At 40.4% G+C, this 22,982-nt stretch overlaps 1 protein-coding gene and 10 non-coding genes across 11 annotated transcripts in view; 8 read left to right on the forward strand and 3 right to left on the reverse strand.

The window, feature by feature from the left end:
* LOC110439563 (uncharacterized) overlaps positions 1–22,982 on the forward strand; it is a 100,078-nt gene that overhangs the window by 25,974 nt on the left and 51,122 nt on the right.
* On the reverse strand, positions 395–476 carry trnas-uga (transfer RNA serine (anticodon UGA)). The gene has a single exon. It is a non-coding gene; the product is annotated as a tRNA-Ser (tRNA).
* On the reverse strand, positions 9,009–9,081 carry trnak-uuu (transfer RNA lysine (anticodon UUU)). The gene has a single exon. It is a non-coding gene; the product is annotated as a tRNA-Lys (tRNA).
* trnak-uuu (transfer RNA lysine (anticodon UUU)) lies at positions 10,039–10,111 on the reverse strand. The gene has a single exon. It is a non-coding gene; the product is annotated as a tRNA-Lys (tRNA).
* Positions 17,587–17,660, forward strand: trnai-aau (transfer RNA isoleucine (anticodon AAU)). The gene has a single exon. It is a non-coding gene; the product is annotated as a tRNA-Ile (tRNA).
* On the forward strand, positions 18,791–18,864 carry trnai-aau (transfer RNA isoleucine (anticodon AAU)). Its single transcript has one exon. It is a non-coding gene; the product is annotated as a tRNA-Ile (tRNA).
* trnaf-gaa (transfer RNA phenylalanine (anticodon GAA)) lies at positions 18,953–19,025 on the forward strand. Its single transcript has one exon. It is a non-coding gene; the product is annotated as a tRNA-Phe (tRNA).
* Positions 19,976–20,049, forward strand: trnai-aau (transfer RNA isoleucine (anticodon AAU)). The gene has a single exon. It is a non-coding gene; the product is annotated as a tRNA-Ile (tRNA).
* On the forward strand, positions 20,988–21,059 carry trnaq-uug (transfer RNA glutamine (anticodon UUG)). The gene has a single exon. It is a non-coding gene; the product is annotated as a tRNA-Gln (tRNA).
* trnai-aau (transfer RNA isoleucine (anticodon AAU)) lies at positions 21,162–21,235 on the forward strand. Its single transcript has one exon. It is a non-coding gene; the product is annotated as a tRNA-Ile (tRNA).
* Positions 21,324–21,396, forward strand: trnaf-gaa (transfer RNA phenylalanine (anticodon GAA)). Its single transcript has one exon. It is a non-coding gene; the product is annotated as a tRNA-Phe (tRNA).

Genomic DNA, 22,982 nt, shown 5'->3' on the forward strand with positions numbered 1-22,982 from the left:
CGTTGCTCATATCGAATCCCTAGTCTTCCACACTTTAGGAAACATTCAGGACGTTCCAGTAGCACAGCCTGCACTAAAAGGAGGCTGGAGATTAAGGATGGCGACACAGAGTGCAACGCCAATGTCACCTTGAAAAACCTGCCGTGACTCGGATTCGGGTTGCTGCGGCCACAACGCAGAGTACTAATCACTATACGATCACGGCGAGCTACAGGAAAGCCGCTGGACATTCATTCTCTGTCATATGTCTTTAAAAATGGAAGGCCCCCAGGGCAGCTAGCTGGCATCTGCTGCTGTTTTGCCTTTCCCTTCCAGCACATCCCTTTTCCCAAGAAACAATGGAATTGCAAACAATCATGGAAGGTCGCAAAGTAAGTCCTGCACACTGCCTGGATGTAGTCGGCAGGATTCTAACCTGCGCAGGGAGACCCCAATGGATTTCAAGTCCATCGCCTTAACCACTCGGCCACGACTACAAGACTGCCTGTACAGCCATGTCCTCATGGTAAACATGTTGTGCATCCAGATAAAACTTTCAGCAAGCGATAGCTCAACGGCAAAAGCTGTTGCTCCACGAAAAATCCTATACGCCCAATCAGGGACTTGAACCCTGGACCCTCAGATTAAAAGTCTGATGCTCTACCGACTGAGTTATCCGGGCTCCAATGCAAGGCTTTACAAGTAGGTAATGTTAATGGTTGTGTGGTCGGCGCAGAGCTTTACGGTACACAAAAGTTTACCGTGAGGTGGGGTTTAGGCTTATGTTTGGTGTAGATGTTGCTAAAACACAACAGATTACTGTGATGTTGGGTTTATGGTTGTTGTAGGTGTAGACATCAGTACAACACAATAGATAGGACTCCATGTCATGTAGGAGACATTAAATGGATCAATAGCAACTGCAGAAGTTCTCTCTGTTGTTATGGCAATGAATGGAGACTTAACAATTGAAAAGATTCCTTCCATGCCTTAGAAGCGTGACTTGATCAATGCTTATCTACACAGCATGCTGGGATTTAAAGGTCCCGTTGCTCATATCGAATCCCTAGTCTTCCACACTTTAGGAAACATTCAGGACGTTCCAGTAGCACAGCATGCACTAAAAGGAGGCTGGAGATTAAGGATGGCGACTCAGAGTGCAACGCCAATGTCACCTTGAAAAACCTGCCGTGACCCAGATTCAAACCGGAGTGGCTGCAGCCACAACACAGAGTACTAACCACTATACAATCACGGCGAGCTATGGGAAAGCCACTGGACATTCATTCTCTGTCATATGTCTTTAAAAATGGAAAGCCCCCAGGGCAGCTAGTGAAGAAGATTTCTATTCTCTCAGTGTGAAGTATTTTCTAAGTGTAAAGCAGTTAATTTTCTCTTCACAAAATGTATGTAGTGTTTGCAGCAAACATGCCAGCCTGTGTTAAAAATACAGTGATATGTCTGTTTAAGATGAGAGTGCCTGCACAGGAGCAACACTAGGAGAAGGCTGAGTGACTGATTGTGTAGAATAACTGAATATGTAAAGCACTGATTATATAGGTTAAATACTTCTATGAAGCTATATGTGTCAGAAGTTAGAATGAGTAACATATTATCAAGTGATTATGCTTTCATGACAATGTATGTAAACACTTAATCCTTTTGCATAAGTTGCATCTATACTTTGCTGACATAGACCTGTAACATCTCTGTTGACATGAGCTAGTGGGCTGAGAGCCAAGAATAACAGGACCCCTTAGACTAGAAACCTATTCAAAAATGGTCAAGAGTTAAAAAGAGACTTAGGGGTGTGTCAAATAATCCTGTATAAAAATTGTAACAAACACACTGAAACTTTAGAAGGTGCAGGAGAGACTTCAGAAGGTGTCCAGGAGAGACTTCAGAATGCTCTGGGGTCTGCTCTTTCTCGGCTTTATTATGGAGAATAAAGTCTATTTTCTGATATTCGAAACCTCTGGTCTGATCATTTCTAATTGATAAGTCAAAATTTACCACAAATGGCGCCCAATGTGGGGCTGGACAGAGACGAACGGGTGACACTGGACATGCTGGGGCTTGGAGGAAAAACACAAATATGTGGCCACGATAAAAAACGTTAAGCAATTTTCGCTTATACGTTTGTGTTTTTTCTACCAAGGACCTGCTTGTAACGGTAAAAAGTCACTTGAACTGTTTCTCCAGCTATAACGAACTACAAGTAAAACTAAAAAAGTAAAGATATGAAAGGAAAACAATGGGGTTTTGAATACCAGGAGAAAATAACAATTTGCATGCAAATGATCTGTGTTTTCCTAAGAGGGCCTTGACGGATAGGATAAACGTTAACTACTAACTGTTACTCATGTTTGGGAAAATTTTTATATTATGAAGAATATGCATAGAGCATTTTTAAGTTTTAAGAGGAAGTTCTTAAAGTGTGGTGACAGTTAAGAGATTAAAACAGATTAATAAAGTAGAGAGAAGCGCGCAAAGACCTCGGAGTACCCGTTCTGTTTTAATAATGATAAATATTATTATTCAGGAGGCTGGGGGAAAAAAGGCACAAATCCTGTGAAATGCTATTTTTACTGAAGAACAGTAAAGACGGGAGCAGAAGTAACAGGTCACTCAAGAGGAGTGTAGTGGAGAATTCTGTGGTTATAGCTCTAAGGTTAGAGGCTGTTCGGACAGGTCACTCAAGAGGAGTGAGGTGTATGTATGTAATTGTAAGTATTTGTGTATTTGTCTGTGTTGGACAGGAAAAAAATTGTGTATGCTGGGGTGCTTAGAAGCTATCACCTTTGATCTAGAGAGACTAGAATAGAGGTGAGGTTCAGGTTACACAGTGTAAGAGATGAGGTTAGGACAAGTGAGAAGTATGATTGTGTTTAGAAGTATGTTTGCAATAAGAGTGAGTTTAAAAGAATTATCGTTTTATATTATAATATAAAAGAAGGACTGCATATGTTGTGTGATTAAGGAACACTAAGATAGAGAGTGATGCAGTTTAGGGAAGATATTGTGATACAGAGGAGGATTAAGCCTCATAAAATTAATTGTTATCATATTGCATTTGAAAGACACAGACTAAAAACAAGAATATACGAGTTAAACATTTTTCTGAATAATCTCTGTGTGTTTGAAGTGTTTTTAAGTATTAACTATTGGCAGAGAGGTGACTGAAATTCCTGACATGTCGACAGTCTGGAAGAAGGTCTGCTTCAGGAGTGGTAAGAATCTGTCTATTTTAAGAACAAAAGTTTCACAGGACATAGAAGCTAAAGAGTAAAGATATATTATAAGGTATTAAATAAATAGAAATATAAAGTAATGTAATAAGATAAATGAAATAAGAAAATATACATGATAGAATAAGATTTAATAAATAAAAAGTGTTAATAAAAATGCAACTGGAAGCTATACTAATAAATATTAAGAAATTCAAAAATTGAAGCATGGAAATAACTACATATGGAGATTAATAGTTATATTGATCAGGAAATAAATTTACTAAATCAGTATATATATATAAAAAAAAAGATAAGTTAATGATGATAATGAAAAAAAAAATGAATTAGGAAAATCTAAGAGACAAAAATGCTAATTTTTGAAAAGGAAAAGAAGCACAGGAAAATGGAGAAAAAAGAAGTCCAAACATTGTTTAATAGAATAAAAAGAGAAGATGTTTAAAAATATATATTAAAGAGATAAAATAAAAATTAGAAAAAAAACAGTAACATTTTAAAGAAAATAAGATTTGGCTTTAAAAGATAAATTATGTTTAAGTGCAATAAAAAATTGTTGTGGAGTAAGTTGACTGTTGTCATCTGTTTAAAGTCAGCTACAGGCTGTCATCTGAGCCAACAGCTATTTGTAGTAAAAGCAGTGAGTCAGATGTAAAGCATAGACACTGAAGAGACATGAAAGAACATCATAGTGAGTTCAAAAATTATATAGTTAATATTTTATGTACTTAAAAGGTAATTGAGAATTAAAAATTGCATTTCAGATAGGAAAAATGCTTTAAGTAAACAAACATGTAAAGTTAAAATAGTACTATGAACTTGAAGCTATTGCAGTAAGGATTTTGAACAGGTATATTAGACATTAGGCCACCATATAGTACTGATGAATGAAAACAGGTATATGGAAATGTTAGAGAAATTACATAATGTAAGATGTAATGTAACTAGTGAGGAAGCACTAGAATAAATTAGGAAAAATAAGTTAAGCACAATCTGAAGCCAAAGAAATTAATTATAAGAACATTTAACAAATAGAAAATTAAGTATATTTACATATGATAAAAATGATTGAGAATTAGAAAAAATAAGTTGTTAAACAGTAAACTAAAATAGATAAATAAATAAATTAAATAATAAAAAAATGGATAAAAGGAGTCTTTATTTGATGAAGGAAAAAGTGGGGGAAAAAAAAAATTTATTAAGTCATGAGCTAAATTCTATATATATTAATTAAGAGGACATAGGGATGAACTTTGGGGGACTGTAGTCTCGTACCTACCAGACATCTGAGTATACTGGCAAATGGAAAGGTGTGTGAAAAAACACAAAGAGCAAAATGGCTGTGGACACTTGTGACATGCTACAGCAGTGATGCAGGCACTGCATACTCAGGATTTACTGAGGACTGAAAAAGCTACATTTGTTCAGAGACATTCAAAAGAGACACTAACAAGAGACTGATGAACTGATCAAAGAAAAAACGCTCCACCAGAACTTTACATCAGCTGAGTCAAAGAAAGAAGCCAGCCCAAAGAGAGAGGGGGAAACACTGAAAAGAAAAGACACCAATCTGGAGCTAGTTGTCTCAGGTTGCGAGGGGGGATAGTCTGACAGTCCATCTCAAAGTAGCTCCTAAAGTCCAAATTACGTTCAAGCATTACAGAAGGAAAATTAAGAACAAAAGTGTAGCTACCCATTCTTGTATCAAATCAGACTCCTGTCAATTTGAGAGAAATTATTATCATGCAAATTTTTAAGTAAGAAAAAGTGTTATAAGGTCATTTCAAGGTGAAACTTTAAATATTGAATGATATATTATGTTGAATGTTAAATAATTTAGGTTTAAGTTTTAATAGGTTTAATCATAAAAGTCCTTAAACATAGAAGGATAAATTACAATGCAGGGTGGTGACTAAAGAAAAAGAGAAAAAGCTTTTGATAAGGCTATACATAATTTGGAGAATAAATAAGGAAGGAATTAAGTATTTAAGTTAAAACTAAGTAAAGGAAATATCTTAACATAATCTTATTGTGAATGGCCTAAATCAAGATTAGATATTGAAAACTGGAAAGAGATTCAAATTTAGAAAAATGATTTATAGTTAAAGAGAAGATTGAAATAACAATTTGAAATAAATTCATAGGACATAAGGTCAAAAAGTAATACTTCTAAATTACTATAAAACAAATTGAAAGAGAAAAGTGTTTAAGAAAAAGATCATGTTTTACATGAAAACATATGTGAAAAATAATTAGAAGAAAATATTAAGGAATAATAGTTAAAACAGAGCAAAAAGAAATTTACAAAGCATACAGTAAGTTTTAGTCAGCTGATAAAAAAGTGCATCAAAATTGTATGAACAACTAGTTTAATGGGAGTGCCTTAGGAAATAATTATGAGCCAAACCAAAATAACTCAATGACAAAAAATGAATTAATATATAGCTTAGAAAATTAATTAGTAAAAGAAAGAAGTGTCAAATTCCAACTAAATGATTGTCATTACAGGACTGAGATGCAGATAAAATCAGCCAGCACAGTGAGGGTTAAAATGGATTAGATGCAGATCTGTCCAGAAAGAAAACCACTAAATGCTGAAATAGGTATAAAACTCTATTGAAAAGTGTAAAAATATAAGAGCACTAATAGAAACATCTAGATACTGTAATATGCAATCTGTCTTAGACATTTATTTTTAAATTGAAATTTAAAGTAGTAATAAATGTATAAATGACTAATAATTTTTGATGGAATTTAAAGGCAATAATTACATATGAAGACAAAACAAGATTATGTTTAGGTTATGATTTAAGAAAATCAATAAGAAAAGATTTTCCAGCTGAAGTTCATATTGTATGTGAAGACATGTTCTTTTGGATGGTAAATATATTAAGTGCTTAGTTTCTATTGAGTTTATTTTAGGTAACTACCAGAGGAGGGTAGAAACTTGTTTGTACTTGTGTAGCTTGGTGAATAGCATATACTGTATACACCAGAATGCATAAAGGGTTATAATAAGTGAGACGATCTTAGGAGGGACTCTGTCACAATATGTGGATGATTGAATTATCTGCAACTTCACAGAGCTCTAGTTCAATTAAAAGACTTCACTGGAGACCATTGCTCCAAACAGTGAGATGATGACTGTTTTTGGTGTTGACTGGATAGAGAATTATTCTGTAAACAAGCACAGTTGAGAAACTATGATGAGTAGATGATTGGAGATGGTAGCAAAAGCAAATTATGAAGCTGGAACAGTTATTACATTTGTGACAAAAGAAGTACTTCCTAAATTTTGAAATGCCTTCAGAAATAAGTTCATAATGGGTTTGCATTCATAAAGTATTCATGAAGTTAATGAATGATCAATAAATAAAAACATCTAAAGGAGTATGAAAAATTTTGAATAAAGCAAAAGAGAGAGTAATTGTATTATGCTCAATTACCAGAAATGGCTGAAAGAGATGAAGATGATCCATCAAGGCCAACGCTCAATGAAAGATGTGAAAATAATAAACTTAATGAGTTTAATGTGTTAACAAGTGCATTGGTGAATGATGGCATGGAAACTGACAGAAACAGGCATCTAACACTGCATCACATGAACTACTCTTGGGTCGACCCTTGCAAGAAACCACATGAAACTTTGCATAAAACCTTGCATATAATCTCACCTATAACCTTGCACATAACCTCTTGGAATGGTTTGCAAGGATGTCTAATGCAGTAGGGACTTTTATGAAGAAACAAATAATTGCCATGTGCAAAGCAATATCTGTGCAGGAAACCAGAAAGGAGCCATGTGAGAGAGCAGTGATACAAGGTCCAATTGGTCCAGCTGATCGAGTCTATCTGTGGATGTTCTGGAAAAAGGAGAGAGCTCAGGAGGAAAGGACCATATCTGGATGAGGGCAAATCCAACAGCTGCCAAAGTGGATGCCATTAATGGGGTACCAATGCCTCAAAGGAGCGAAAGGAAACAACTCCAGCAAGGGAAAGCTGACAGGAAACAGAGGAGCCTGAATATTCCAAAGCTCTAAACTACTAAGTGTAACGTGTGGAAGGAGAAGTTAATCAGAACAAAGTAAAGAGTGATTCTGATAATATGCCTGAATACCACATACAGCAGTGCCACAAGTCAAGGGATGATGAATGCACAACTGCAGATTTCAAAACTCAGACTCTCAACCACACATCTCCATTAACATCTATTAAAGTCAAGTGAAGATGCTGGTAGCTTAGAAGAAGAGAAACAAGGATGACCAAAGATCAAGATCAACATTTGATGCTTTTTATGTTTGCATATTGATTTTGTTTGCATATTGCTTTCATGGTACCTATAATATAATATCACTTCAGTATATTCTACATGAGTGTGAAAACCAGCAGCTAGCACTGAACCAACTGAATACTTATGCTTAAAACATTGTTGTCTTTGATGTGTTAAGAGAAAAAACAGAGTACAGTCTTTTACTTCCTTCAAATCAAAAGAGAGGGGAGATGTTTGGCTGGACTTCTGTCAAAGTACAGTGGCATAATCTAGTCAATTGATAACAGCTATGTGGCTTATATCAGTCACTAGATAGAGGTAATTAAGAGAACTGGATTATGAAATTGCACTTTGGGTTTAAAGACAATAATATTAAGACTAAAGTCTTAAGAGGAGGGATTGAAGAAGATTTCTATTCTCTCAGTGTGTAGTATTTTCTAAGTGTAAAGCAGTTAATTTTCTCTTCTCAAAATGTATGTAGTGTTTGCAGCAAACATGCCAGCGTGTGTTAAAAATACTGTGTAATATGAGTATGCCTGCACAGAAGCAACACTAGGAGAAGGCTATTACTGAATGGCTGATTGTGTAGAATAACTGAATATGTAAAGCACTGATTATATATGTTAAATACTTGTATGAAGCTATATGTGGCAGAAGTTAGAATGAGTAACATATTATCAAGTTATTATCCTATCATAACGATGTATGTAAACACTTAGTTCCTTTGCATAAGTTGTATCTATACTTTGCTGACATAGACCTGTAACATCTCTGTTGACATGAGCTGGTGGGCTGAGAGCCAAGAATAGCAGGACCCCTTAGACTAGAAAACCTATTCAAAAGTGGTCAAGCGTTAAAAAGAGACACAAAGGGGTGTGTCATAATTACCTGTATAAAGATTATGGAGAACACAGATACTTTAGAAGGTGTCCCGGAGAGACTTCAGAATGCTCTGGGGTCTGCTCTGCTCTGCTCTTTCTCAGCTTTATTATGGAGAATAAAGTCCATTTTCTGATATTCAAAACCTCCGGTCTGATAATTTCTAATTGATGAAAAGTCGAATTCACGACATGACCCCGTTCAACCCGGGGATGCTGCGGCCACAACGCAAAGTTCTAACCACTATACGATCACAGCAAGCTACGAGACAGCCGTTGTGACCCTTGTGTGGTATGTTCCTCCCTGTGATAAGCCCCTTTCTCTTCAGTGAGAACACTCTGTTGTTTTTCTCCTCCTACCAGAACAACGCTTTTCCCAAGAAACAATGGAAATGCAAACAATTGATGACTGCTGCAATTTTAAAAACATGGAGGACATGGTCGGCAAGATTCGAACCTGCACGGGGAGACCCCAATGGATTTCTAGTCCATCGCCTTAACCACTCAGCCACGACTACAAGACTGCCTGTACTGCCATTTCTTTATAGCTAGTACACATATTGTGCATCCAGATGAAAAATTCATCAAGCGATAGCTCAACGGCAAAAGCTGTGGCTCCACACAATGAGCCTCACACGCCCGAACAGGGACTTGAACCCTGGACCCTCAGATTAAAAGTCTGATGCTCTACCGACTGAGCTATCCGGGCTCCACAACAGTAATTTACAAGTAGGCAAGGTTTGGGTTGTGGTCGGCGCAGACCTTTACAGTACACTAAAGTTTACCATGAGATGGGGTTTTAAGCTTATGGTTGGTGTGGATGTTGCTAAAACACGACAGGTTACTTTGAGGTTGGGTTTATGGTTTTTGTAGGTGTAGACATCAGTACAACACAATAGTTTGGACTTCATGTCATGTAGGAGACATTAAATAGATCAATGATAACTGCAGAATGTCTTTCTGCTGTTGTGGCAATGAATGGACACTCAACAATTGAAAAGATTCCTTCCATGCCTTAGAAGCGTGACTTGATCAGTACTTATCTACACAGCATGCTGGCATCAAAGATCCTATTTCTCTTATATCATATCCCTAGTCTTCCACACTTTAGGAAACGTAAACATTCAGGACATGCCATTAGCACAGCCTGCACTAAAAGAAGGCTGGAGATAACGGATGGCAACACAGAGTGCGACACCAATGTCACCTTGAAAAACCTGCCGTGACCCAGATGCGAACCGGGGTTGCTGCGGCCACAACGCAGAGTACTAACCACTATACGATCACGGCGAGCTATGAAACAGCCGTTGTGACCTATGTGTGGTATGTTCCTCCCTGTGATAAGCCCCTTTCTCTTCAGTGAGAACACTCTGTTGTTTTTCTCCTCCTACCAGAACAACGCTTTTCCCAAGAAACAATGGAAATGCAAACAATTGACGACTGCTGCAATTTTAAAAAGGGGGTGGACGTAGTCAGCAGGATTCGAACCTGCGCGGGGAGACCCAAATGGATTTCTAGTCCATCGCCTTAACCACTCGGCCACGACTACAAGACTGCCTGTACTGCCATTTCTTTATGCCTAGTACACATATTGTGCATCCAGATGAAACTTCAACAAGCGATAGCTCAACGGCAAAAGCTGTGGCTCCACAAAATGAGCGTCACACGCCCAAACAGGGACTTGAACCCTGGACCCTCAGATTAAAAGTCTGATGCTCTACCGACTGAGCTATCCGGGCTCCACAAGAGTAATTTACAAGTAGGCAAGGTTTGGGTTGTGGTCGGCGCAGACCTTTACAGTACACTAAAGTTTACCGTGAGATGGGGTTTTAAGCTTAAGGTTGGTGTGGAGGTTGCTAAAACACGACAGGTTACTTTGAGGTTGGGTTTATGGTTTTTGTAGGTGTAGACATCAGTACAACACAATAGTTTGGACTTCATGTCATGTAGGAGACATTAAATAGATCAATGATAACTGCAGAATGTCTTTCTGCTGTTGTGGCAATGAATGGACACTCAACAATTGAAAAGATTCCTTCCATGCCTTAGAAGCGTGACTTGATCAGTACTTATCTACACAGCATGCTGGCATCAAAGATCCTATTTCTCTTATATCATATCCCTAGTCTTCCACACTTTAGGAAACGTAAACATTCAGGACGTGCCATTAGCACAGCCTGCACTAAAAGAAGGCTGGAGATAACGGATGGCAACACAGAGTGCGACACCAATGTCACCTTGAAAAACCTGCCGTGACCCGGATTCGAACCGGGGTTGCTGCTGCTACAACGCAGAGTACTAACCACTATACGATCACCGCGAGCTACGAAACAGCCGTTGTGACCTATGTGTGGTATGTTCTTCCCTGTGATAAGCCCCTTTCTCTTCAGTGAGAACACTGTTGTTTTTCTCCTCCTACCAGCACAACGCTTTTCCCAAGAAACAATGGAAATGCAAACAATTGACGACTGCTGCAATTTTAAAAAGGGAGAGGACGTAGTCGACAGGATTCGAACCTGCATGGGGAGACCCCAATGGATTTCTAATCCATCGCCTTAACCACTCAGCCATGACTACAAGACTGCCTGAACTGCCATGTCTTGATGTGTAGTACATGTATTGTGCATCCAGTTGAAACTTTAATCAAGCGATAGCTCAACGGCAAAAGCTGTGGCTCCACAAAATGAGCCTTACATGCGCGAATAGGGACTTGAACTCTGGACCCTCAGATTAAAAGTCTGATGCTCTACCGACTGAGCTATCCGGGCTCCACAACAGTAATTTATAAGTAGGCAATTTTTAGGGTTGTGGTTGGTGCAGACCTTCACAGTACACTAAAGTTTACCGTGAGATGAGGTTTAGGCTTATGGTTGGTGTAGATGTTGCTAAAACACGACATGTTACTTTGAGGTTGGGTTTATGGTTGTTGTAAGTGTAGACATCAATACAACACAATAGTTTGGACTCCATGTCATGTAGGAGACATTAAAGAGATCAATGATAAGATTGCAAAGATTGAAAAGATGATTGAAAAGATTCCTTCCATGCCTTAGAAGCATGACTTGATCAGTAGTTATCTACACAGCATGCTGCCATCAAAGATCCTATTTCTCTTATATCGAATCCCTAGTCTTCCACACTTTAGGAAACGTAAACATTCAGGATGTGCCATTAGCACAGCCTGCACTAAAAGGAGGCTGGAGATTATGGATGGCAACACAGAGTGCAACACCAATGTCGCCTTGAAAAACATGCCATGACACATATTTGAACCAGGGTTGCTGTGGCCACAATGCAGAACACTAAGCACTATACGATCACAGCGAGCTACAGGATTGCCGCTGTGGCTCTTGTGTTGTATGTTCCTCCATGTGATATGCCCCTTTCTCTTCAAGTGAGAACACACAGTTGTTTTTCTCCTCCTACCAGGACAACGCTTTTCCCAAGAAACAATGGAAATGCAAACATTGATGACTGCTGCAATTTTAAAAAGGAACAGGATGTGGGTATAGTTAGCAGGACTTGAACCTGCGGGAGAATACCTCAACCGATTTCTAGTCGATCGCCTTAACCACGCAGCCTTCACTACAAGACTGCCTGTTCTCCCATGTCCTCATGCCTAGTACACGTGTTGTGCAGTTAGATGAAACTTTCAGCAAGCGATAGCTCAACGGCAAAAGCTGTGGCTCCACAAAGAGTCTCTCATGCCCGAACACAGACTTGAACCCTAGACCCTCTACCGACTCCGCTAAAGCTGGGGAACAATAGTCTGTTTTGGAAGGGGAAGAAAAAAGCACAAGAAAAATAAGAAAATTTGAGAAATTGAGAAAGAAAGAAGCGAAATTAAGGTTATATTTTGTATTTTTTGCCCACCAGAAACTACTCAATGCATATATAACAGTACTGGTTCAAGAAATATGTCCATAAATAACACTTTGGGTAGATCACAAGGTTCAATCCCCGACTGGAGCAGGTATCTAACCAGGTTTAGTAATGGGTCGATCATGAACATTTCGTTCATTTTAAATAAATCTTCAATATGATTTGGGAACTATAAGTCCTCTTAGGGAGTGATTTGTTAATTTGCGCGTGCGTACATTTGTGCAGGTGGTATTGTTATTTCAAGTCTTCATCACATTTCGTGTCGTTTATCGCGGAAAGGCAAAAACCAATTATATGCGTTTAGAGCCGAAAAAGATTTGATCCGTTCATCTCTCGAGTCCTCTATCGGGTCTGAGTCATTCCTTCCTCACGGGCCAATAATACGCGTTTAGAGCCAAAAAAAGAATTGATCCGTTCATCTCTCGAGTCCTCTATCGGGTTTGAGTCATTCGTTCCTCACGGGCCAATCATACGCGTTTAGAGCTGGAAAAAGAATTGATCCGTTCATCTCTTGAGTCCTCTATCGGGTCTGAGTCACTCGTTCATCATGGGCCAATCATACGCATTTAGAGCCGGAAAAAGAATTGATCGGTTCACCTCATGAGTCAGGTCTGAATTTGGAGAAAAGCTCCGCCACTGCACTTGACACCACCAACACTGGTTTGAAGTGCAGCTCAGGTTAAATACTCTCTCTCCTCTCTAGAAAGATCCAATGATTGCTACCAGGTGGACACAGTTACCTGCAGGGAGAGAGAGAGGAAAAACACAATGCTCATTGTCCACCAAAAGATATGTCTCAGGACGCAAGCCCTGGGATCACCGCTATCACCCTCCTGGAGCATATACAGGCAAGAAATCCATTAATTAGTTGTTATGGAAGTTATTAATTAAGCTTTTAATGTACTACACAAAATGGTAATCTAAATGTTTATTTTATCATTAGTTTTATTTAATATATGTTTTTTTATTGTTTTATTTTTTTAAGGTGAATTGCTGGGAATGGAGCACCTTTACAGCCAGACCGGCAAAACCCTGACTCCGGTGCTCCAGAACCCAGAGGAGGAAGACAGGCTGGTGGAGGAAGTACATGACGAGGATCTACAAGATGACGGGTTTGAGGAGGAGATCATGCAGGACATCACAGTTCAAGTGCTGTATGAGGATGACCCCTGCCTTGATCTCAGAAACAGCCCCTCATCTTCGCCTCTGCCTCAGTCCCCAGCATTACTGGCTGAGCCGTCCACATCAGCTGGTGGAGAAGGACAGCTTCCTAGCCCAGCCCCCTCAGTGCCGTCACAGCCATCCAAGTCTGGAGACAGTCTCTCTGTTGAGGCTCAGGTAAGATATATTAAGAACTTAATTTTATTTAGTCTTTTTTTATTCCACATATACTAAATTTATTCTGTATTTACCAGGGAGTAGTCATTGGTCCTGATGGCATTGCTGGGTGGGACAACGTGCAGGATCTGGCTGCTTATTTGGTAGGTTTTCGTGAGGCTCCTTACCTCACTGACCTGCAGGTGACAGAGGCCATCCAGCTGTGGACAGCTCTCCTGGATGTTGATAAACAGCGCATCAACTACCAGCCTCGACATCAGCCTCAGCTGACACATGGGCGCTTTAAGGCACCGAAGCGCTCCGGAGTCACTCCAGGTGTGGAGAGCGTCAAGCGCTGTCTGATTGGACATCCTGAGGGTCCAGCACAGTGGCCTAGCACCAGCCGATTGGTTGAGGCCATTTGTACAAAGCTGTGTGTCGTACACAAGTCCACTTCCAAGAAGGCTGGTGTTCGCACGCACAGGTGGTCTAAAATACTGACCGATTACCACCACATCCGGGATCTGGTGCTTGGCAGTCGCAGGCTGATGGATGAAACAGTGATCCAGCTTTTTGAGCTGAATCAGAAGACGCTCATTCAGTGGTAAGAAAAGCACATTATTTTCTTTAAATTACCTGAATACTTCTAAATTAATATAAATGAATAATACATATCATTTATTATCAGGTTTCAACGGAGGCAAAAGGATCAGGAAATGAGTGTACTCACTCAGGGACTGACTCCACTTGATCCAATTGCTGTGGCAGATACGCAGCTTCCTTTGCCGAGGGGAAAATTGGACGAGGCACCGACAACATCAGGCCCCAAACACCAGTTTGTCTTTCCTCCAAATAAAGAAGGACAGGCACCTCTTCTTCGACCTGGTCGAAAGTCTGCTTCTGCAACCACCACAGTTTGCTCCTTCCTGCCGGATGCCACCACGGTGTGCTCCTTTCCACCGGCCCCCACGACGGTATGCCCAATCGCGCCAACCCCCACCACAGTCTGCCACATTGCACCAGCCCCTACCATGGTGTGCCCCGTCACACTGACCTTCACCACAGTGCGCCCCATCTCGCCAGCCTCCACCACAGTGTGCCCCATCATACCAGCCTCCACCACAGTGCGCCCTATTGCGCCGGCCCCCACCACAGTGCGCCTCATTGTATCTGCCCCCACCACGGTGTGCTACTTTCCACCGACCCCCAGCACGGTGTGCCCCACAGCACCACCCCCCACAGCACCAGATGTTGTGCAGCCCATTTCAGGACCTGGATCATTGTTTGGCACACTTGTTTTTAACCCAGACATGAGTGTGTCAATGGTGATTCCATCATTTGCTGCACCAACATCCAGTGCAGTCCCAGCTTCACCTGCACCTGCTGTTCCTCCACCTGCACCTGCTCCACCTGCACCTGCTGTTCCTCCACCTGCACCTGCTCCACCTGCGCCTGCTGTTCCTGTGTCCCGTTACACCCAGAGGAACAGGCGCAGACGGGAACAGGAGAAGAAAAGTGTTTGCAGCAAATGTGGGCAACCAAAGACTAAGGAGTTTGGCCATAGCCGATTTGTCCTTAGAGGACTGGTTGGCAGAACAGCGCCAGCAAAATAAAGGACAAACTCCAGCTCCAGAATAAAGGACAAATTGCTGTATATATTTTTGTAAATGTTACATGGGTACTCTCGCTCTCTCATTTTATTTAATTTTTGTGTGTTAATATTTAGCATTTTAAAGTGGCACTTATAGGCCCACTCTTATTTTGTCTTGTGTGTACTTATTTAATATTTGTGTGCATTTTATGTAAAAATATATTTATATTTCTTTAAAAAAATAACATTTTATACATTGCTTAAATACTATATTTTATATATTACGTGCCCCCACTCTTGCATTTTATTATGTATTTATATTATTGTTTAATATATTGTGTATATAAAACTAAATATATATATAGAGTATTGTTTTTATATAATGTGTATAATAAGTAAATATATATATATATAATATTGTTTTAATATATGTGCACAATAAATAAATATATATTGTCTTGTTTTTATTTATTGTATATTATATAGTTTATATATTAAGATGTTTTTATTTTGTTTTTTATATTTTTTAAATTGTTTTGCGATTTTAATATTTGTATTCATTTTAATAAACCATTTTGCATATTGTTTTTGTGTGCATTCATTTAAAGTTATTACATAAAGAAATATAACATATATTAATATATATATATATATATATATATATATATATATATATATATATATATAGTATATATTTATATATTTATATATTAATAAATAAATATATATAATATACTTATATATACTTATATATACTTATATATAATATGCTTTTTAAGAACAATATCCACATAATAATAGTAATATCAATATAATTGCCTGTGTTACGTCAGTAAAATTCCAATAAGAGCGCAGCTGATTGGCTCCGCTAAAACCGACACCGATTGGATATTGTGTTACACAGATCGTGTGTTCGAATCCAGCACGCAAAAATTGACATTTAGAGTGACATGCAATATGCAACTAAAATACCACATTATGCACAGTCACAAAGCCGCGAACACTACTGCAAGCGAAATTTGTCCCATTTTTCCGTGTTTTTGCGGCTTGTTCGCTTGCGAGTGAGCGAGAAGATTGGACCCCTTCCTATGCTAAGCGAGCGCTCTACCATTTGAGCTAATTCCCCTCAGAAAAATTCAAATTGGTAGTTTTTGGCGTGGTCAAAAAAAAGAAAAAAAGATCACATCTGCTCTGTGGTGGCCTCTTTGCCCTGCCCGCCGTTTAGTCGTCAAATTGCCTGGAATAGCGCGCTTTTCTTTTAAATCCCTACCTATTCCTGCTCCAGTAAACGTGTGAGGAGCCCTGCATGCCGAATGACTCAGAATGACTCAGTTACTCAGAAATCAATGCACATTGGCACCACCTTGGATTGACATTCTGCTACTTTCCTGCAAGGCCGTTTTTTTTTTATTCATTCCCTACAGCTCTGACAGCACCACACAACAAGCTTGAGGTTCCATGGTGTAATGGTGACCACTCTGGACTCTGAATCCAGCAATCTGAGTTCAAATTTCAGTGGGACCTGTTATTTTGCCAGCACCGCACAAAAAAAGCTGGAATGGAATGTTAATCTCTTGAAGGCCAGGGAATGACATTTACTCTGGGCTTTCTAGTGCTTTAGGCAGGATGTGGCCGGTTAGCGTAGCTGGTAAAGTAGTGTTGTTTTTCAGTTTTGGGCACAAGAGTTAGGTGACCAAAAGTCACCCAAAAAGCCTAGCTGCTGCACCCTTAAGTCCAACTGCTTCCACTTGACCAAAAAGCTATCTTACTTCCAGATGGTCACGTCGCTTCTGGTGATGATTAAATCAGGAGAGTTTCACTTTAAACCTTTTCGCTTTAAAAAGGCATGAAAACAGAGGTGGAGAATGCAGTCATTGTTCCCGCTACCTCTCCCATGCAAAGCGAGCGCTTAACCATGAGCTAATTCCCCTCAAAGCAATCAATAATTGGCGATTTTCGACGTGGTCAAAATAGAAAAAAAAGATCACATTTGCTCTGTGGTGGCCTCTTTGCCCTATCTGCCGTTTAGTCGTCAAAATGCCTGGAATAGTGCGTTTTTCTTTTGAAGGCCCTACCTGGTCCTGCTCCAGTAAACGTGTGAGGAGCCCTGCATGCCGAATGACGAGTTACTCAGAAATCAATGCACATTGGCACTGCCTTGTATTGACATTCTGCTACTTTCTGGCAAGGCCGTTTTGTTTTTTACATTATTTTGTCTTTAGCCCGAGCAGCACCAAGCAGAAGACTTGAGGTTCCATGGTGTAATGGTCAGCACTCTGGACTCTGAATCCAGCAATCCGAGTTCAAATCTCCGTGGGACCTTGATTTTTTACCAGCACCGCACAAAAAAAGCTGGAATAGCATTCTTATCTCTTGAAGAAAATGACAGTTACTCTGAGCTTTTTAGCAAGCATGGCAGAAAGTGGCCGGTTAGCTCAGCTGGTTAGAGCGTGGTGCTAATAACGCCAAGGTAGCGGGTTCGATCCCCGTACTGGCCAAACTTTTACCCTTTAAGGCCTCAGAGGCATTTCAGGATTCTGCTTAGTCTCACAGACATGAATGCTGCAGGATTCTTGTGAAAAGGCAGCCGAAATTGCTCAGTTGGGAGAGAGTTAAACTGAAAATCTAAAGGTCCCTGGTTTGATCCTGGGTTTCGGCAAAACAGTGATGTTCTTCTATTTTGTGCACAAGGGTCAGGTGACTGAAAGTCACCCAAAAAGCCTAGCTGCTTCACCCTTAAGTCCACCTGCTTCCACTTGACCAAAACACTATCTTCCTCCCAGATGGTCACGTTGCTTCTGGCGATGATTCCAATGGCCTGATCGACAGCACTCTATAATGCTATGTATTTAGCGCTTTGATGTCCCACTGCTGACACGCTGCTGAATAAAAGAAAACTGTGACTTGATAGGGCTTCTGAAGGGTTGCAATGATATGTACTACACAGAAACCGGCAAAGCTGACGTAAGTAGTTTCGCTTTAAACCCTCAAGGTGCCACCAGCTTTGCAATAAAAGCCAATGTAAAAAGGCATGAAAACAGTGGTGGAGAATGCAGTCATTGTTCCCGCTACCTCTCCCATGCAAAGCGAGCGCTTAACCATTTGAGCTAATTCCCCTCAGAGCAATCAAAAATTTACGATTTTCGACGTGGTCAAATTAGAAAAAAAAGATCAAATTTGCTCTGTGGTGGCCTCTTTGCCCTGCCTGCCGTTTAGTCGTCAAAATGCCTGGAATAGTGCGCTTTTCTTTTGAAGGCCCTACCTGGTCCTGCTCCAGTAAACGTGTGAGGAGCCCTGCATGCCGAATGACGAGTTACTCAGAAATCAATGCACATTGGCACTGCCTTGTATTGACATTCTGCTACTTTCTGGCAAGGCCGTTTTCTTTTTTTTTTTTGTTTGTTTTTTACATTATTTTTTCTTTGGCCCAGGCAGCACCAAGCAGAAGACTTGAGGTTCCATGGTGTAATGGTTAGCACTGTGGACTTTGAATCCAGCGATCCAAGTTCAAATCTCGGTGGGACCTTGTTTTTTTACCAGCACCGCACAAAAAAAGCTGGAATAGCATTCTTATCTCTTGAAGAAAATGACAGTTACTCTGAGCTTTTTAGCAAACATGGGAGGAAGTGGCCGGTTAGCTCAGCTGGTTAGAGCATGGTGCTAATAACGCCAAGGTCGCGGGTTCGATCCCCGTACTGGCCAAACTCTTACCCTTTAAGGCCTCAGAGGCATTTCAGGATTCTGCTTAGTCTCACAGACATGAATGCTGCAGGATTCTTGTGAAAAGGCGGCCGAAATTGCTCAGTTGGGAGAGCGTTAAACTGAAGATCTAAAGGTCCCTGGTTCAATCCTGGGTTTCGGCAAAACAGTGATGTTGTTCTATTTTGTGCACAAGGGTCAGGTGACTGAAAGTCACCCAAAAAGCCTAGCTGCTTCACCCTTAAGTCCACCTGCTTCCACTTGACCAAAACACTATCTTCCTCCCAGATGGTCACGTTGCTTCTGGCGATGATTCCAATGGCCTGATCGACAGCACTTTATAATGCTATGTATTTAGCGCTTTGATGTCCCACTGCCGACACGCTGCTGAATAAAAGAAAAGTGTGACTTGATAGGGCTTCTGAAGGGTTGCAATGATATGTACTACACAGAAACTGGCAAAGCTGACGTAAGTAGTTTCGCTTTAAACCCTCAAGGTGCCACCAGCTTTGCAATAAAAGCCAATGTAAAAAGGCATGAAAACAGAGGTGGAGAATGCAGTCATTGTTTCCGCTACCTCTCCCATGCAAAGCGAGCGCTTAACCATGAGCTAATTCCCCTCAAAGCAATCAATAATTGGCGATTTTCGACGTGGTCAAAATAGAAAAAAAAGATCACATTTGCTCTGTGGTGGCCTCTTTGCCCTGCCTGCCGTTTAGTCGTCAAATTGCCTGGAATAGTGCGCTTTTCTTTTGAAGGCCCTACCTGGTCCTGCTCCAGTAAACGTGTGAGGAGCCCTGCATGCCGAATGACGAGTTACTCAGAAATCAATGCACATTGGCACTGCCTTGTATTGACATTCTGCTACTTTCTGGCAAGGCCGTTTTGTTTTTTACATTATTTTGTCTTTAGCCCGAGCAGCACCAAGCAGAAGACTTGAGGTTCCATGGTGTAATGGTTAGCACTCTGGACTCTGAATCTAGCGATCCGAGTTCAAATCTCCATGGGACCTTGATTTTTTACCAGCACCGCACAAAAAAAGCTGGAATAGCATTCTTATCTCTTGAAGAAAATGACAGTTACTCTGAGCTTTTTAGCAAGCATGGCAGAAAGTGGCCGGTTAGCTCAGCTGGTTAGAGCGTGGTGCTAATAACGCCAAGGTCGTGGGTTCGATCCCCGTACTGGCCAAACTTTGACCCTTTAAGGCCTCAGAGGTATTTCAGGATTCTGCTTAGTCTCACAGACATGAATGCTGCAGGATTCTTGTGAAAAGGCGGCCGAAATTGCTCAGTTGGGAGAGCGTTAAACTGAAGATCTAAAGGTCCCTGGTTTGATCCTGGGTTTCGGCATAACAGTGATGTTGTTCTATTTTGTGCACAAGGGTCAGGTGACTGAAAGTAACCCAAAAAGCCTAGCTGCTTCACCCTTAAGTCCACCTGCTTCCACTTGACCAAAACACTATCTTCCTCCCAGATGGTCACGTTGCTTCTGGCGATGATTCCAATGGCCTGATCGACAGCACTCTATAATGCTATGTATTTAGCGCTTTGATGTCCCACTGCCGACACGCTGCTGAATAAAAGAAAAGTGTGACTTGATAGGGCTTCTGAAGGGTTGCAATGATATGTACTACACAGAAACCGGCAAAGCTGACGTAAGTAGTTTCGCTTTAAACCCTCAAGGTGCCACCAGCTTTGCAATAAAAGCCAATGTAAAAAGGCATGAAAACAGAGGTGGAGAATGCAGTCATTGTTCCCGCTACCTCTCCCATGCAAAGCGAGCGCTTAACCATGAGCTAATTCCCCTCAAAGCAATCAATAATTGGCGATTTTCGACGTGGTCAAAATAGAAAAAAAAAGATCACATTTGCTCTGTGGTGGCCTCTTTGCCCTATCTGCGGTTTAGTCGTCAAAATGCCTGGAATAGTGCGCTTTTCTTTTGAAGGCCCTACCTGGTCCTGCTCCAGTAAACGTGTGAGGAGCCCTGCATGCCGAATGACGAGTTACTCAGAAATCAATGCACATTGGCACTGCCTTGTATTGACATTCTGCTACTTTCTGGCAAGGCCGTTTTGTTTTTTACATTATTTTGTCTTTAGCCCGAGCAGCACCAAGCAGAAGACTTGAGGTTCCATGGTGTAATGGTTAGCACTCTGGACTTTGAATCCAGCGATCCGAGTTCAAATCTCCGTGGGACCTTGATTTTTTACCAGCACCGCACAAAAAAAGCTGGAATAGCATTCTTATCTCTTGAAGAAAATGACAGTTACTCTGAGCTTTTTAGCAAACATGGCAGGAAGTGGCCGGTTAGCTCAGCTGGTTAGAGCGTGGTGCTAATAACGCCAAGGTCGCGGGTTCGATCCCCGTACTGGCCAAACTTTTACCCTTTAAGGCCTCAGAGGCATTTCAGGATTCTGCTTAGTCTCACAGACATGAATGCTGCAGGATTCTTGTGATAAGGCAGCCAAAATTGCTCAGTTGGGAGAGCGTTAAACTGAAAATCTAAAGGTCCCTGGTTCAATCCTGGGTTTCGGCAAAACAGTGATGTTGTTCTATTTTGTGCACAAGGGTCAGGTGACTGAAAGTCACCCAAAAAGCCTAGCTGCTTCACCCTTAAGTCCACCTGCTTCCACTTGACCAAAACGCTATCTTCCTCCCAGATGGTCACGTTGCTTCTGGCGATGATTCCAATGGCCTGATCGACAGCACTCTATAATGCTATGTATTTAGCGCTTTGATGTCCAACTGCGGACACGCTGCTGAATAAAAGAAAACTGTGACTTGATAGGGCTTCTGAAGGGTTGCAATAATATGTACTACACAGAAACCGGCAATGCTGACGTAAGTAGTTTCGCTTTAAACCCTCAAGGTGCCACCAGCTTTGCAATAAAAGCCAATGTAAAAAAGCATGAAAACAGAGGTGGAGAATGCAGTCATTGTTCCTGCTACCTCTCCCATGCAAAGCGAGCGCTTAACCATGAGCTAATTCCCCTCAAAGCAATCAATAATTGGCGAATTTCGACGTGGTCAAAATAGAAAAAAAAGATCACATTTGCTCTGTGGTGGCCTCTTTGCCCTGCCTGCCGTTTAGTCGTTAAAATGCCTGGAAAAGTGCGCTTTTCTTTTGAAGGCCCTACCTGGTCCTGCTCTAGTAAACATGTGAGGAGCCCTGCATGCCGAATGACGAGTTACTCAGAAATCAATGCACATTGCCACCGCCTTGTATTGACATTCTGCTACTTTCTGGCAAGGCCGTTTTATAATTTTTTTTTTTATAATTTTTTTTCCTTAGCCTGGGCAGCACCAACTGGAAGACTTTTATTAAGCTTGGCAGTAAGTGGCCCGTTAGCTCATACTGCCACCTGTAAGTCGTGGTTATTCTTGGTCACACCGGCCAATCACTTTGTGAGCTGGAACCAAGATTCACCCTATTTTTGGTTAAGGCAGCCAATCGTGTTCTGAGTTACAATGAACGCTATGGCCAATCAGAGCCCTTATACCATCCATGATTTGTACTGTAATAAAAGAGTTTGTTGCGGATTAATTCGGAAACCAATTGCAAAGTAAGTATTTTTTTAACAAGGTGGTTTAAATGAATAACCATTACAGTAACGTTAATTACTACAACATAATTATTATATGATTGTTATAGATGTTTTATAACGTTATTTGGTAAGATTAATGTTAGCCGACCAAGCAAACTGTACAGTTTTACTACAAACATTTTAATGCAGTTATTAATTAATTAATATGGATCATGCATGATTGCATCACTAATAATAAACCAACAATATAAGGGTCACACATCAATCCATCACTAATAATAATGTTATTATTATTAATGATGGATTAAATTGTGACCCTTATATTATTGGTTTATTATTAGTTATGCAATCATGCGTGATCCATATTGTTTTATGCTTTATAATTAGTGATGTATTATGCGTGAGCATTATTAGATTAGTTTATGATTACTGATGTAGTGATATGTGAGCGTTATTATACTATTTGTTTATAATTAATGACTGATGAATTGAGCCTTATATTTATTATTAGTGAAGTGATTCATTAATGTGTGAGAATAATGCACGGGCATTATTGTAACTATGGTAGTAAATGACA

This window comes from Danio rerio, chromosome 4, assembly GCF_052040795.2.
Source record: "Danio rerio strain M-AB ecotype USA chromosome 4, GRCz13ab, whole genome shotgun sequence".
Classification (NCBI taxonomy): Eukaryota; Metazoa; Chordata; class Actinopteri; order Cypriniformes; family Danionidae; genus Danio; species Danio rerio.